This window comes from Solanum stenotomum, chromosome 10 (genome assembly GCF_019186545.1).
Source record: "Solanum stenotomum isolate F172 chromosome 10, ASM1918654v1, whole genome shotgun sequence".
In the NCBI taxonomy this organism is placed as follows: domain Eukaryota; kingdom Viridiplantae; phylum Streptophyta; class Magnoliopsida; order Solanales; family Solanaceae; genus Solanum; species Solanum stenotomum.
In genome coordinates this window covers 22852468-22863840 of record NC_064291.1, presented here as the reverse complement: position 1 = coordinate 22863840, position 11373 = coordinate 22852468, and positions in this window count along the sequence as shown.

Sequence of the window (11373 nt, the reverse complement as noted above, 5' to 3'; positions counted from 1 at the left end):
CCAATACCAAAATTAAGGCTAGAATCCTAAAACCTCAAATCTAAGATCCAAATCTTCTTAAAGAATGTTTAACAATGTGAAAATGTAAAAAAACTCAAAGACTCGGGAATACCCTCTCTCGAAACTCCCATTTTTTTTTCAAAAAGTGAATTTAAAAGTTCCCAAACTCTCAGCATGGATTCCACTCAGTGAGATAACTCGAGATCCCCGATCGACTTGGCGATCTCCCATGTTGTGCTTCTTCTCGCCTTTTGGCTTGAATCTTGCATCAAATTGTTCTGGAAGATTAGGCGAGCTGTGTCGTGATCGCCGATCCATTCGGCGTATCGCTGAATCATCTTTTGCTCGCCAAGTTGGCTTGGTACATGGGTTACTTCACTGGAACTTTTGGCTAGCTGGAGGTTCAGTCGGCGAATCACCGAGTGGCTTTTGCGAGCTCCGATTTCTCTTTTCTTCAGGTTTTCAAACTTTTTCGCTTCTTTTCACATCGTGATGTCCTTGACTTGTTCTTAAACCTTCATTACTGCATATCAAGACATTAACATCAGTTATGAGCACAAAGTAGGTATTGCGGACACTAATTCATTGAATAATAAGCCCAAAATGAGTCAAAATTCCTGACTCATCAACTAGATTGAAGGGGGATCCAGTGACTTCCTCTTTACAACTATCTTCCACAATTTAAGGAAATCTTTGTGCTTTGTCCAGAAGTTGAGAAACTTAAATGGTTTTATATAGATATCCCTTATATTGTTTTACAAGTAATACTTTCAAGATTTAACAAAAGTTATCGAGTTTTATGCTTTTTGATATATTTAATGAAAATGATATTTATGCCATCACGTAGCACATGGAAATAATAAGTTTCTTTTTTACTCATAAATATCAGCAAGTCTTGGAAAGAACATATCATTACTAGCTACAAACCTCATAATATATTGAGATAAAGTACTTTGGATATGTTTATCACCATCATTTTGTATTCTTGGTCAAATTATACTTCAGTTTTAAAAATCATTTTTTACTTTAAAAATAAATAAATTTTCTTTTTCAAATTTCACAATGAAACATGATCGAACGACCACTAAGAATTCCAACAATAGAGTGCATAGAGAAGGAATGCGGGACCGCTATTAGGGATTAGCACAAACATGTTCTTTTTGTCCATTAAACACTAAAGTTACTTCACAATCCCCACACTACGAATCAAGTTATACCAATTGAGTAATGCAACATGAAGTTGCATGAATTCTTCATCGTGAATTTCAATAACAGTTACGGGCTTACGACTCTCTCCTTGAAGAAGCTCAATTTTTGAAGAAATAAACTGAGATATCTAGTTGAATTACATATAAGAAAAAACAACACCAACGCTCAACCCATAGAATAAATTTGAAATATATTGTAAAAAGTAACTTGTTGAACTTGAAATGAGAGAAACCCAGAAACTACTTACCCGAGAAATAAAGTCAAAAACTTCAAAATTCCTGTAAAAAACAACACAAAACATAACCCATAAGCAAAATTTATAAAAATGGCCTATTAAAATTGATTGTATACCCAATAATTGAATATGGAAATCTATGAGAATAATGTTTCAAAACAATTTTTGTGGAATCTAAAATTATGGACATAAACATGGTTATCAAACTTTATCTACAATTATTATTGGTCTAAATATCGATTTTTTTTTTATATATTTACTTGATTTTGAAGGTCACACTATCTAATGTTTCGCAAAAAATTGTCACGCCCCAAGGCCCATTGAGACGGGCAGGCACCCGATGCCCTACAGATCCGAGAGAAAAAACTTATAACATGTACTTATCTTACATGCCACTATGATAATTATAAATATGAAAGATAATAGGTAAAACTCACTAATAAATGGTCAACATAGATAGGCCCAAAATAGATGTACATGCTTGGTTGTTGAGGCCTTATTAGAAAACAAGACATCATTGTGCCTTACTTTAACATTAGTCTGCAAAGTCTCTGAAAGATAGACACTAAACTTAGGTCTGGACAGAACCCAGCCATACTTTTAACTATAATAAATATAAATATATGTTAGAGACTCGACAAGCTCTGAATCAACATGGAGCTCACGAAAGGCAATTGAGTATCCTATGCTTATATTGGACAGACTCTATTATCTTTACTACTTGTACCTGTTACATGAAACATAACGTCCCTATGTAAGGCATAAAGTATACATATGTAAAATAAGATCTCAAGTAAAATTAGGTATCAATGTATAAATTTATAGATAAGAATGAAACACCTACTTCGCTTACTCTTTGGGGATTTGAGTATATTACATTCTTTGCTTTACTTTATTGTTCTTTTATTTATAAACTTTGTAGAATTTGATATGATGACCAGCTGATCTATCACGACCTAGACCGTCGTGATTGACACCCACACTAACCCTCCGGTGGGAGAACCACTACTACAACCCAAAACAAACAACTAAAGCATTTTAAAGATACGAACAAGTTAAATACTAAGGAAAGAAATAGGGAGTTCCCATAAACTCCAACAAAAGTCTAACAACGAACTAAATAATGCGGAAGAAATAACCTAGAACCTGAAAGTCAATGTACCAAAACATCTAAAGTTCAACAAGTCTAAACAAGAAGGAATACAACCCCAAACTAATGCACTAATAACTAACTAGAAAGTCTAAGTCCGAAATGGTGGACATAGACGAAAGAAAACCTATGGCAGCCCGGAAGAATCGTCTCACCCTTGAATTCGAACGATCACTGATCTTCTAAGCGAGGTCAGCCACCGGAAGAGCCCTGTACTCAACAAAAATAAGAGCAAGTGCAGTATCAGTACATAACCACAGTGTACTGGTAGGATCACGCGGCTATCCCACGAAGTACAACACAAGTAAGTGAATACAACATTATAGACACATGTATATATCGAACATATACAATATTATCAATAGTTATGGACAACGAACAACTTTACATTTCTCAAGATACACAATTATGACAAGTCATTGGTCCTCTCATGGAACCCAAACCCAAACAGTTAGAATACCAAAACGCGATACCCGATCCAATGTTTATGCCGAAACGTGGAAACCGATCCCATAATTATGCCAGAACGTGGCAACCGATCCCATAATTATTCCGAAACATGGCAACCAATCCCAAATAGTTAATGCTGGAACGTGGCAACCGATCCCAAATAGTTAATGCCGGAACGTGGAAATCGATCCTTTAAACACACCACAATCACAATCACAAGTACATTCTCAAGATCATACATTTAAGTCATGATTTCATGATAACCATCATTCATCTATCTCATTTACAACAAGTGTGATCAATAATGCAACATTCATATACATACATGTATCATAATGAAACAAAAACAAACATACATCACACAATCACATAATCACAGAATCACAACCATCACCTACCTCGAAACAAGCTTGAAACCCTAAGAAACTTGATCCTTCCATTTCCAGATTCGTTCTGCTTGTTCTTGGTCTATAAACAATCATAATAACATAAGAATCAATAAACAATCACTAATTGCCCGAATTACTGAAAATTCCATCAACCGTAGATCATACCCATGATCCTAAGTACCCAAAAATAAGGCTATTTCCATGATGGATTCTAGATCAAAATCCTCCTCCATCGATAATTACCCATTCTATTACGTTCTACGGATCGAAAAATGAATTCAGGGAGTGAAAAACTTACCTTTAGCCTCAAGAATGGTGGAAAACTGTCAACAGTCGCCTAGGGTTCGTTGCTTAGCTCTAAAAATTGAAAAGTGCAGAATAAGGTCGTTTAAGAGTTTATTTACGACTTTAAGTCGCGTCTGGCCTCCACAACAACCCTTATCTCACTACAGCGACCCAGCTAGAGTGGATTGCATGAAACAGTGAGCTATTTTAATAATTCCAAGACTCCCATTTCACAACACAACTTTAACCAACGATGCTTAGAAAATACCGTTCATGCTTAGATCGATTCGAGAGTTCTACTCACCCGAATTCAATTCTGTAAAGTCGTACGGATTCCTTATAGACTTTTCTAACTACTCATGTAATCAAACTCATAAATAAGTTACCCGATTGTTACCAGATTTCCCTACACCTCAAAGACTCCAATTTTGTCTAAATCTGGACTAGGTTGGAAAATTTCAAGTTACTAGGAAAAAGTTTTTCGACCCAAAATTTTTCCCCGTTGGCTTTCCTATAATGATGCAACCCGGTTGTTACAATAGATACCAATTTACCCATCACTCGTCCCCGAGTGACAAACTTAGGAAAAATGGGCTAAGGATGGAATGAAGTAGTAGCTAAATCAATGAACAATTGGGGATACTTGTCATGCATGTCCCTCTCGGTCTCTCAAGTAGCTTCCTCAACTGGACGATGCTTCCGTTGAACTTTCACGAACTTAATTTCCTTGGTCCTCAACTTGCGCACATCACGATCAAGAATTGCAATCGGTTCGTCCTCATATTGGAGGTCTTTGTCTAACACAATTGAGTCCCACTTAATGATGTAATCCCCATCACCATGGTATCTCTTCAACATAGACACATGAAATACTGGATGAACTCCCGATAGGTTAGGAGGTAAATCCAATCTATACGCTTCTGGTCCTACACATTCAAGAGCCTCAAAGGGACCAATGTATCACCGACTTAGTTTGCCCTTCTTGCCAAATCTCATCACCCCTTTCATAGGTGACACCTTAAGAAGAACATTCTCACCGGTTTGAAATGCCATGTCTCTTACCTTATGATCCGCATACTTCTTCTGTCTACTCTGGGCTGCTAGAACCTTAGTTTGAATACTCCACACCTTATCTTGAGCATCCTTCACCAAATCGACCCCCAATGGTTTCACATCCCCAAACTCGAACCATCCTACATGTGATCTACATCCCCTCTTATAGAGTACCTCAAATGGTGCCATATCAATGTTGGAGTGATAACTATTATTATAAGAGAATTCACACAAAGGTAAGAACTTATCCCAGTGCCCTCAAAAGGCAATCACACATGCCCTCAACATGTCTTCTAACACTTGAATAGTCCTCTCTAACTGCCCATCTATTTGTGGATGGAATGCTGTACTAGAAATGAGTTGTGTGCCCAATTCATCACGTAACTTCCTCCAAAACTTAGATGTGAATTGGGTACCACGGTTTGAGATGATAGAGAGGGGCACTCCATGCAACCTCACTATCTCTTTCACATAAACCTTAGCCAATTGTTCAACATTATAATCTATTCTTACTGGAATAAAATGGGCTAACTTAGTCAATCTATCAACCACTACCCAAATGGAATCAAACCTCCACAAAGTCTTAGGAAGACCTACCACAAAATCCATGGCTATCCTTTCCCACTTCCATTTCGGAATTGGCATTCTTTGAAGCAAACCTGCATACCCTTGATGTTCATACTTCACTTGTTGACAATTCTGATACTTAGCCACAAACTCCGCTATATCCTTCTTTATACCCGTCCACCAATAAATTTGCTTCAAATCTCGATACATCTTGGTCACACCTGGATGAATAGAATATCGCGAACCATGAGACTCTATCAACAACTTTTGAATCAAATCATCAACTCAGGGAACACAAATTCTCCCTTTGAAACTAAGTACACCTTCTGCATCAAGAGTGGTCTCTTGTGCCTTACCAATCACAGTCTTCTTTGTAAGCTCCTCTAAATTTTTGTCTTCAAATTGTTTGGCCTTGATCTCCTGAATGAACGTGGCCCTTAGTTCAATATTAGCTAACACCCCACCTCTTTCTAAGATACCCAATTGCATGAATCTAGACTCTAAGGTCTGAATTTCCTTAGCCAAAGGTCGCTTGGTTACACTCAAGCAAGCTAAACTACCCATACTCACCACTTTTCGAATCAAAGCGTCTACCACCACATTAGCCTTACCCGAATGGTATTGAATGGTGACATCATAATCCTTAAGTAACTCCATCCACCTTCGTTGTCTCAAATTCAGATCCTTTTGAGTGAACACATCCTGCAAACTGCAATGATCAGTAAATACCTCACACTTAACACCATAAAGGTAATGCCGCCAGATCTTAAGAGCAAACAATACCGCTGCCAAGTCCAAATCACGTGTTGGGTAATTCCTCTCATGTACCTTCAATTCATGCGAGCCATAAACTATAACATTCTTATCCAACATCAACACAACACCCAAACAAGAATGTGAAGCATCACAATAAACAATAAAATCCATACCTTCAATCGATAATACTAGAATAGGCGTTGTGGTCAAGAGAGTCTTGAAAGCTCTCCTCACATTTTTCAGTCCATTCAAATGGTATATCCTCTTTGGTCAAATTAGTCAAGTGAGTGGCAATAGAAACAAAGTTCTTCACAAATTGACGATAATAGCTAGCGATCCCTACAAAACTCCTAACTTCAGTCACAAAAGTTGGTCAAACCCAATTCTTAACCGCCTCGATCTTTTGAGGATCTACCATTACCCCTTATTTTGAAACTACATGCCCCAAGAATGCAATCAAAGTCAACCAAAATTCACACTTAGAAAATTTAGCATACAACTTTTGTTTTCCAAGAACACCCAAAACAATACGAAGATGGTCGGCATGCTCTTCCTTACTTTTCGAATAGACCAAAATATCATCAATAAAGACTATGATGAAAGAATCAAGAAATGGCTTGAATACCCCATTCCTTAAACTCATAAAAGCTGCAGGCGCATTAGTTAAACCAAAAGACATAACCAAAAACTCATAGTGCCCATAGCGGGTTCTAAACGCGTCTTGGGCACCTCCTCAGGCCTAATCTTCAACTGATGGTAGCCAAACCTTAGATCAATCTTGGAGAAAACTGATGCACCTTGCAATTGGTCAAAAATATCATCTATTCGAGGTAAAGGATACTTGTTTCGAATAGTGACCCTATTAAATTGTCGGTAATCTATACACATTTTCATACTACCATCCTTTTTCTTAACAAACAACACTGGAGCACCCCATGGAGAAGCACTAGGATGAATAAATCGCTTACCAAGAAGCTCTTAGATTTGAGCGTTGAGCTCTCTTAATTCTGCTAGGGCCATGCAATATGGAGGGATTGAAATGGGGCGCATACCAGGCTCCATATCAATGCAGAAATCTATATCCCTATCTGGAGGCATACCATGCAATTCATTAGGAAACACTTCTCTAAATTCTGACACCACAGGAATAGACTCAATGGATGGAGCCTCAACCTCAACATCCCTAATATGAGCCAAATAAGCCAAAAAACCCTGCTCTACCAATTTTCTAGCCCAAATGAATGATATGATCTTAGCTTGCTTAGGATTGTACACCCCTTCCTACTCTAATTTTTTACTTCCTGGAATTTCTAGAGTTACAGACTTAGTATTACAATTAAGCATAACATAATAGAGAGACAACCAAGTCATGCCTAAGATTATATCAAAATCAGTCATATCCAAAATCACCAAATCAGCCCAGGCCTGAAAACCCATAAACAAAATAGGACAAGCAAGTCATGCTCCTATGTTATTTTTGTTTGAATTTTTGCATTTTTTTCTTTTCATTGGTTTGAGGCTGACTTTTCTTGGTGTGATTAGACAAGTGCCATCACGATCATTTTTGGGTCGTGATAGTAAAAAACTTTTATTTAATATTATAAAGTCTTTACTTAAATAGATCATTGTGTTAATATGTGTTTCCATTACTTTTAAAGTAGACAATTTTTGTGTGTAAAGTTATTTAACTCATACCCACGTAAGATTAAAATTATCGGTTTTTATAAGTTATAAATTAAATGTTCACAATCAAATATGTGGTGGGAAAACCTATATTGATGATTGTACCACAAGATTAAATATAATTTGATCTTAATTATGAGAATGGTGATATTCCAAGTTCTTGCACTAGTACATTTTGTATGTATTAAACGGACCAATTAGAGATGTTTGTTTATATAGTGAATATTTATAAACAACTTCCTATTACGTGTACTTATACAATTTAATCTTGATATAATTATTATGGTGTATGTTGTTTGATTTATTATTTTAATCTATCAAAAGGTGAGACTTTATTATAAGTCAATATATTCCTAATAGATTGGGTAATGAAAAATCACATTGGTGAAATAATAATGAGTTGAAAGAACCATATCTTGGAAATGAGACAGAAGACACCCCTTTATGGTTACTTATAATTTTCACGTGAAAACCATGCAGGTGGATTTATGTCAGTCATGTGAAGTAAGTTAAGTGCAATAATAAAGAATTAAATTAGCCAATGAATTAAATTTTTAGAAAATTTGATTTAATTGATTGTTGTCGGTAATCCTAACATTGGGAGTTAAGAAGATGTAATGGAAGATTTTGAAATTAAATTGAGGAGTGAAATTATGAACTTTTAGTGGAATAATTTGTAATTTCTTACAATAAGATTAATTCATACATTGGTTGATTAATATTATAATTAGAAGCCTCTGCTAATAGATCTATGGCTCCTACTTTGCTTGACTAATTAACTAGTTATGGAAAAACGAAAAGAAGTGTTCTGGAAGAAGTATTTTTACTTGTCTTCTGGAAGGAATAAAATCAAATGTTTTAATGAGTTAAATTATTATTTAAAAAATAAATTATTTTTAAATAAAAGGAATCAAAATGTTTTTGCCTTTTATGGGTTTTAATTACCCTTAATTTTCCCCAATGGATGATGAAAGTTATGTCCCCTAAATTTTCCCTTTTATTGTGAAAATATGAGGATAAATAGGTGGACTTCCTAAGAATTAAAATTATCAATCTTTTATGAAAATAGTATATCACACAAACTACTGATTGGAAAAGAATTAGGGAGGAATTAGTAGAAGGCCAGAGTTCTAGGTTCATCAAACTTGAACGAATTCTACAAATCCTTCAACATGTTAGTATTTTATAAATTTTGTTTTTCCTTATTTATATTATCTTGTTTATGTAAATTGGTGATCCTGATTTATGGTTCCACTACGTGGATAAATTGTGTACTTTAACAATGACATTTGTCACTTATAAATAGAGTATTTCTAAAGATATTCAATATGATTTATTCTTTCCAAATTCCTTAAATAACATAGATTCAAGAGATAAACTTGATGGAATACAGTAAATTAATACAAAATTTAGTGTATTAGTAATGGTTACATTAATTATGCTGAGATTTTTCTTATGCATTGTTTGATTTGGTGTACTAAAAATATCATGCATTGCATAATTTAATTTTAAAAATTAATTGTTTACAAAAATACCCTCCACAAATATAGAGGAAAGCAAATGGAAAAGTTTTTTTAACGACAGTTCTGTCTTAAACCATGCTAATGCATGCATGCATTAGGACCCATTGCATTACTGAAGGAAAATATTTTATTTATAAACTCTTGTATTTCACTACATCGAAAACATGTTATAAGACACCCCTGTTTATAATACTAACAACCAAAGTAAAATAGGACTAAGAACCCCTATAAATTACAAATCTTAATTAAACATATACAAGTAAATATAATAAATAACAACTCCTAAACGACTTAGGATTTCTATACTTCAACTTTGAATTATAATTCCAACTTACTTCCGTAATTCAAAGTTGTATACTCTTGCTTTTTTCGTCTTGTAAGTGTTGTTGAATTGGAGAAATTCTCTTCAATCATCAATTGTTCGAGTACTTCTCTTCAATCTTCAAATTGTTGGAGTAATTCTCTTCAATTCTCATTTTTTTTCTTGGTTGTGTGGAGAACCATCTCTCCAACTTCTAGGTGTTAGAATATTTTCTCTTTAACTCACAATATTTTTTTCTGGGTTGTGTTTGAGCGCTTCTCTCCAACTTCAAAATGTTGGAGCACTTTCTCTCCAACCCACAATATTTTTTCTATTGGTTGTGTTGGAACACTTCTCTCCAATTTCTAAGGTTGATGCTCTTCCCACCAACTCCTTTTTTTTTGTGTTGAAGCACTCTCTCTCTAACTCTCGTTGATGCCCTACCCACACTTTTTTTTTGTGTTGGAGCACTCTTTCTCCAACTCTCATTGATGCCCTTCCCATCAACTCCTTTTTTTTGTGTTGCAGTACTTTCTCTCCAACTCTCGTTGATGCCCTTCGCACCAACTCCTTCCTTCAACTTTCTCTAACTTTTAATTTAGAGAACAGTTTCTTCCTCTTGTATTTTATTGCACTTTTTTAAATCTACAATATTATTTTGTATGTCTTTCCTCCACGTGTTTTTTCATGCATATATCATTCATCCGACATTTTTCAACATAATCATTTGCCAGAAAGGCCACATATATAGGATATATCCACCCACCGACAACAGAAACTGTTAGATCTTCTACCAAGATCATAGAATCTTTGATACCAATTTGAAGGAAAATATTTCAATTTTCAACTTTTGTACTTCACTACATTGAAAATATGTAAGAAGACACCCCTATTTATAATACTAACAACCAAAGTAAACTAGAAATAAGAACCTCTCTAACTAATAAATCTTAATTAAACATAAATAAGTAAATATCATAAATAATAAATCTTAGAAGACTCAGGATTCCTACTCCAACTTTGAATTATTAATTCAATGATTACAAATGCATAGAAATTAAAGGTATTATTAATACACTCCTTAATATACAATATAGTTGTAACACCTCGGATTTGAGAAAGGGAAAAAATATCATGTTACAAAAGTTCCTGGTGCCATCCTACGGAGGCCAACCACGGCCCGTGGACTGAACGACAGACCGTAGGTCTGGTTCGTGGATTGGCCACCCAAGAGGGCTCAGAGAAACACGAGCCACGACCTGGACCAACGGACTATCATTGGGTCCACGGTCCGTGGATCATGGCCTCAATATCTAGTTTCTGACGACGAATGACAGATGTGTAGGACAGACCGTCGGTTAAACCATGGTCCGTCGGTCAAGGTGTGTAGGTCGATGGTCGACAATTATTCTAGGGGCAATTGGGTCTTTTTATAATTATTCTATCCTAATACTATGTCGTTTTGCCTATGCCTAGAACCCCTATATAAGTGATTTTTACCCCAAGTCAATTCATTCCCTTCAAATTCACCAAAAAAAGTTGAGTCTTTCTCTCCCAAAGATATTTCTCTCTCTAGAAGGTTGAAGAAGAAGATTCAAGCTAGGGTTCAAGATAAAGCCTTCATTCTTCAATTGCTTTTGGGCTTAGATAGTGATGTATGATAGTTTTCATCCATGGATTCTTTCCATTCATGGAGTTCCCAAATTCTCCTATTTTCAAAGATAGAAATCCTTAATTGAGTTAGAGTTTTCTTCAATTGCCATGGGTTCTCT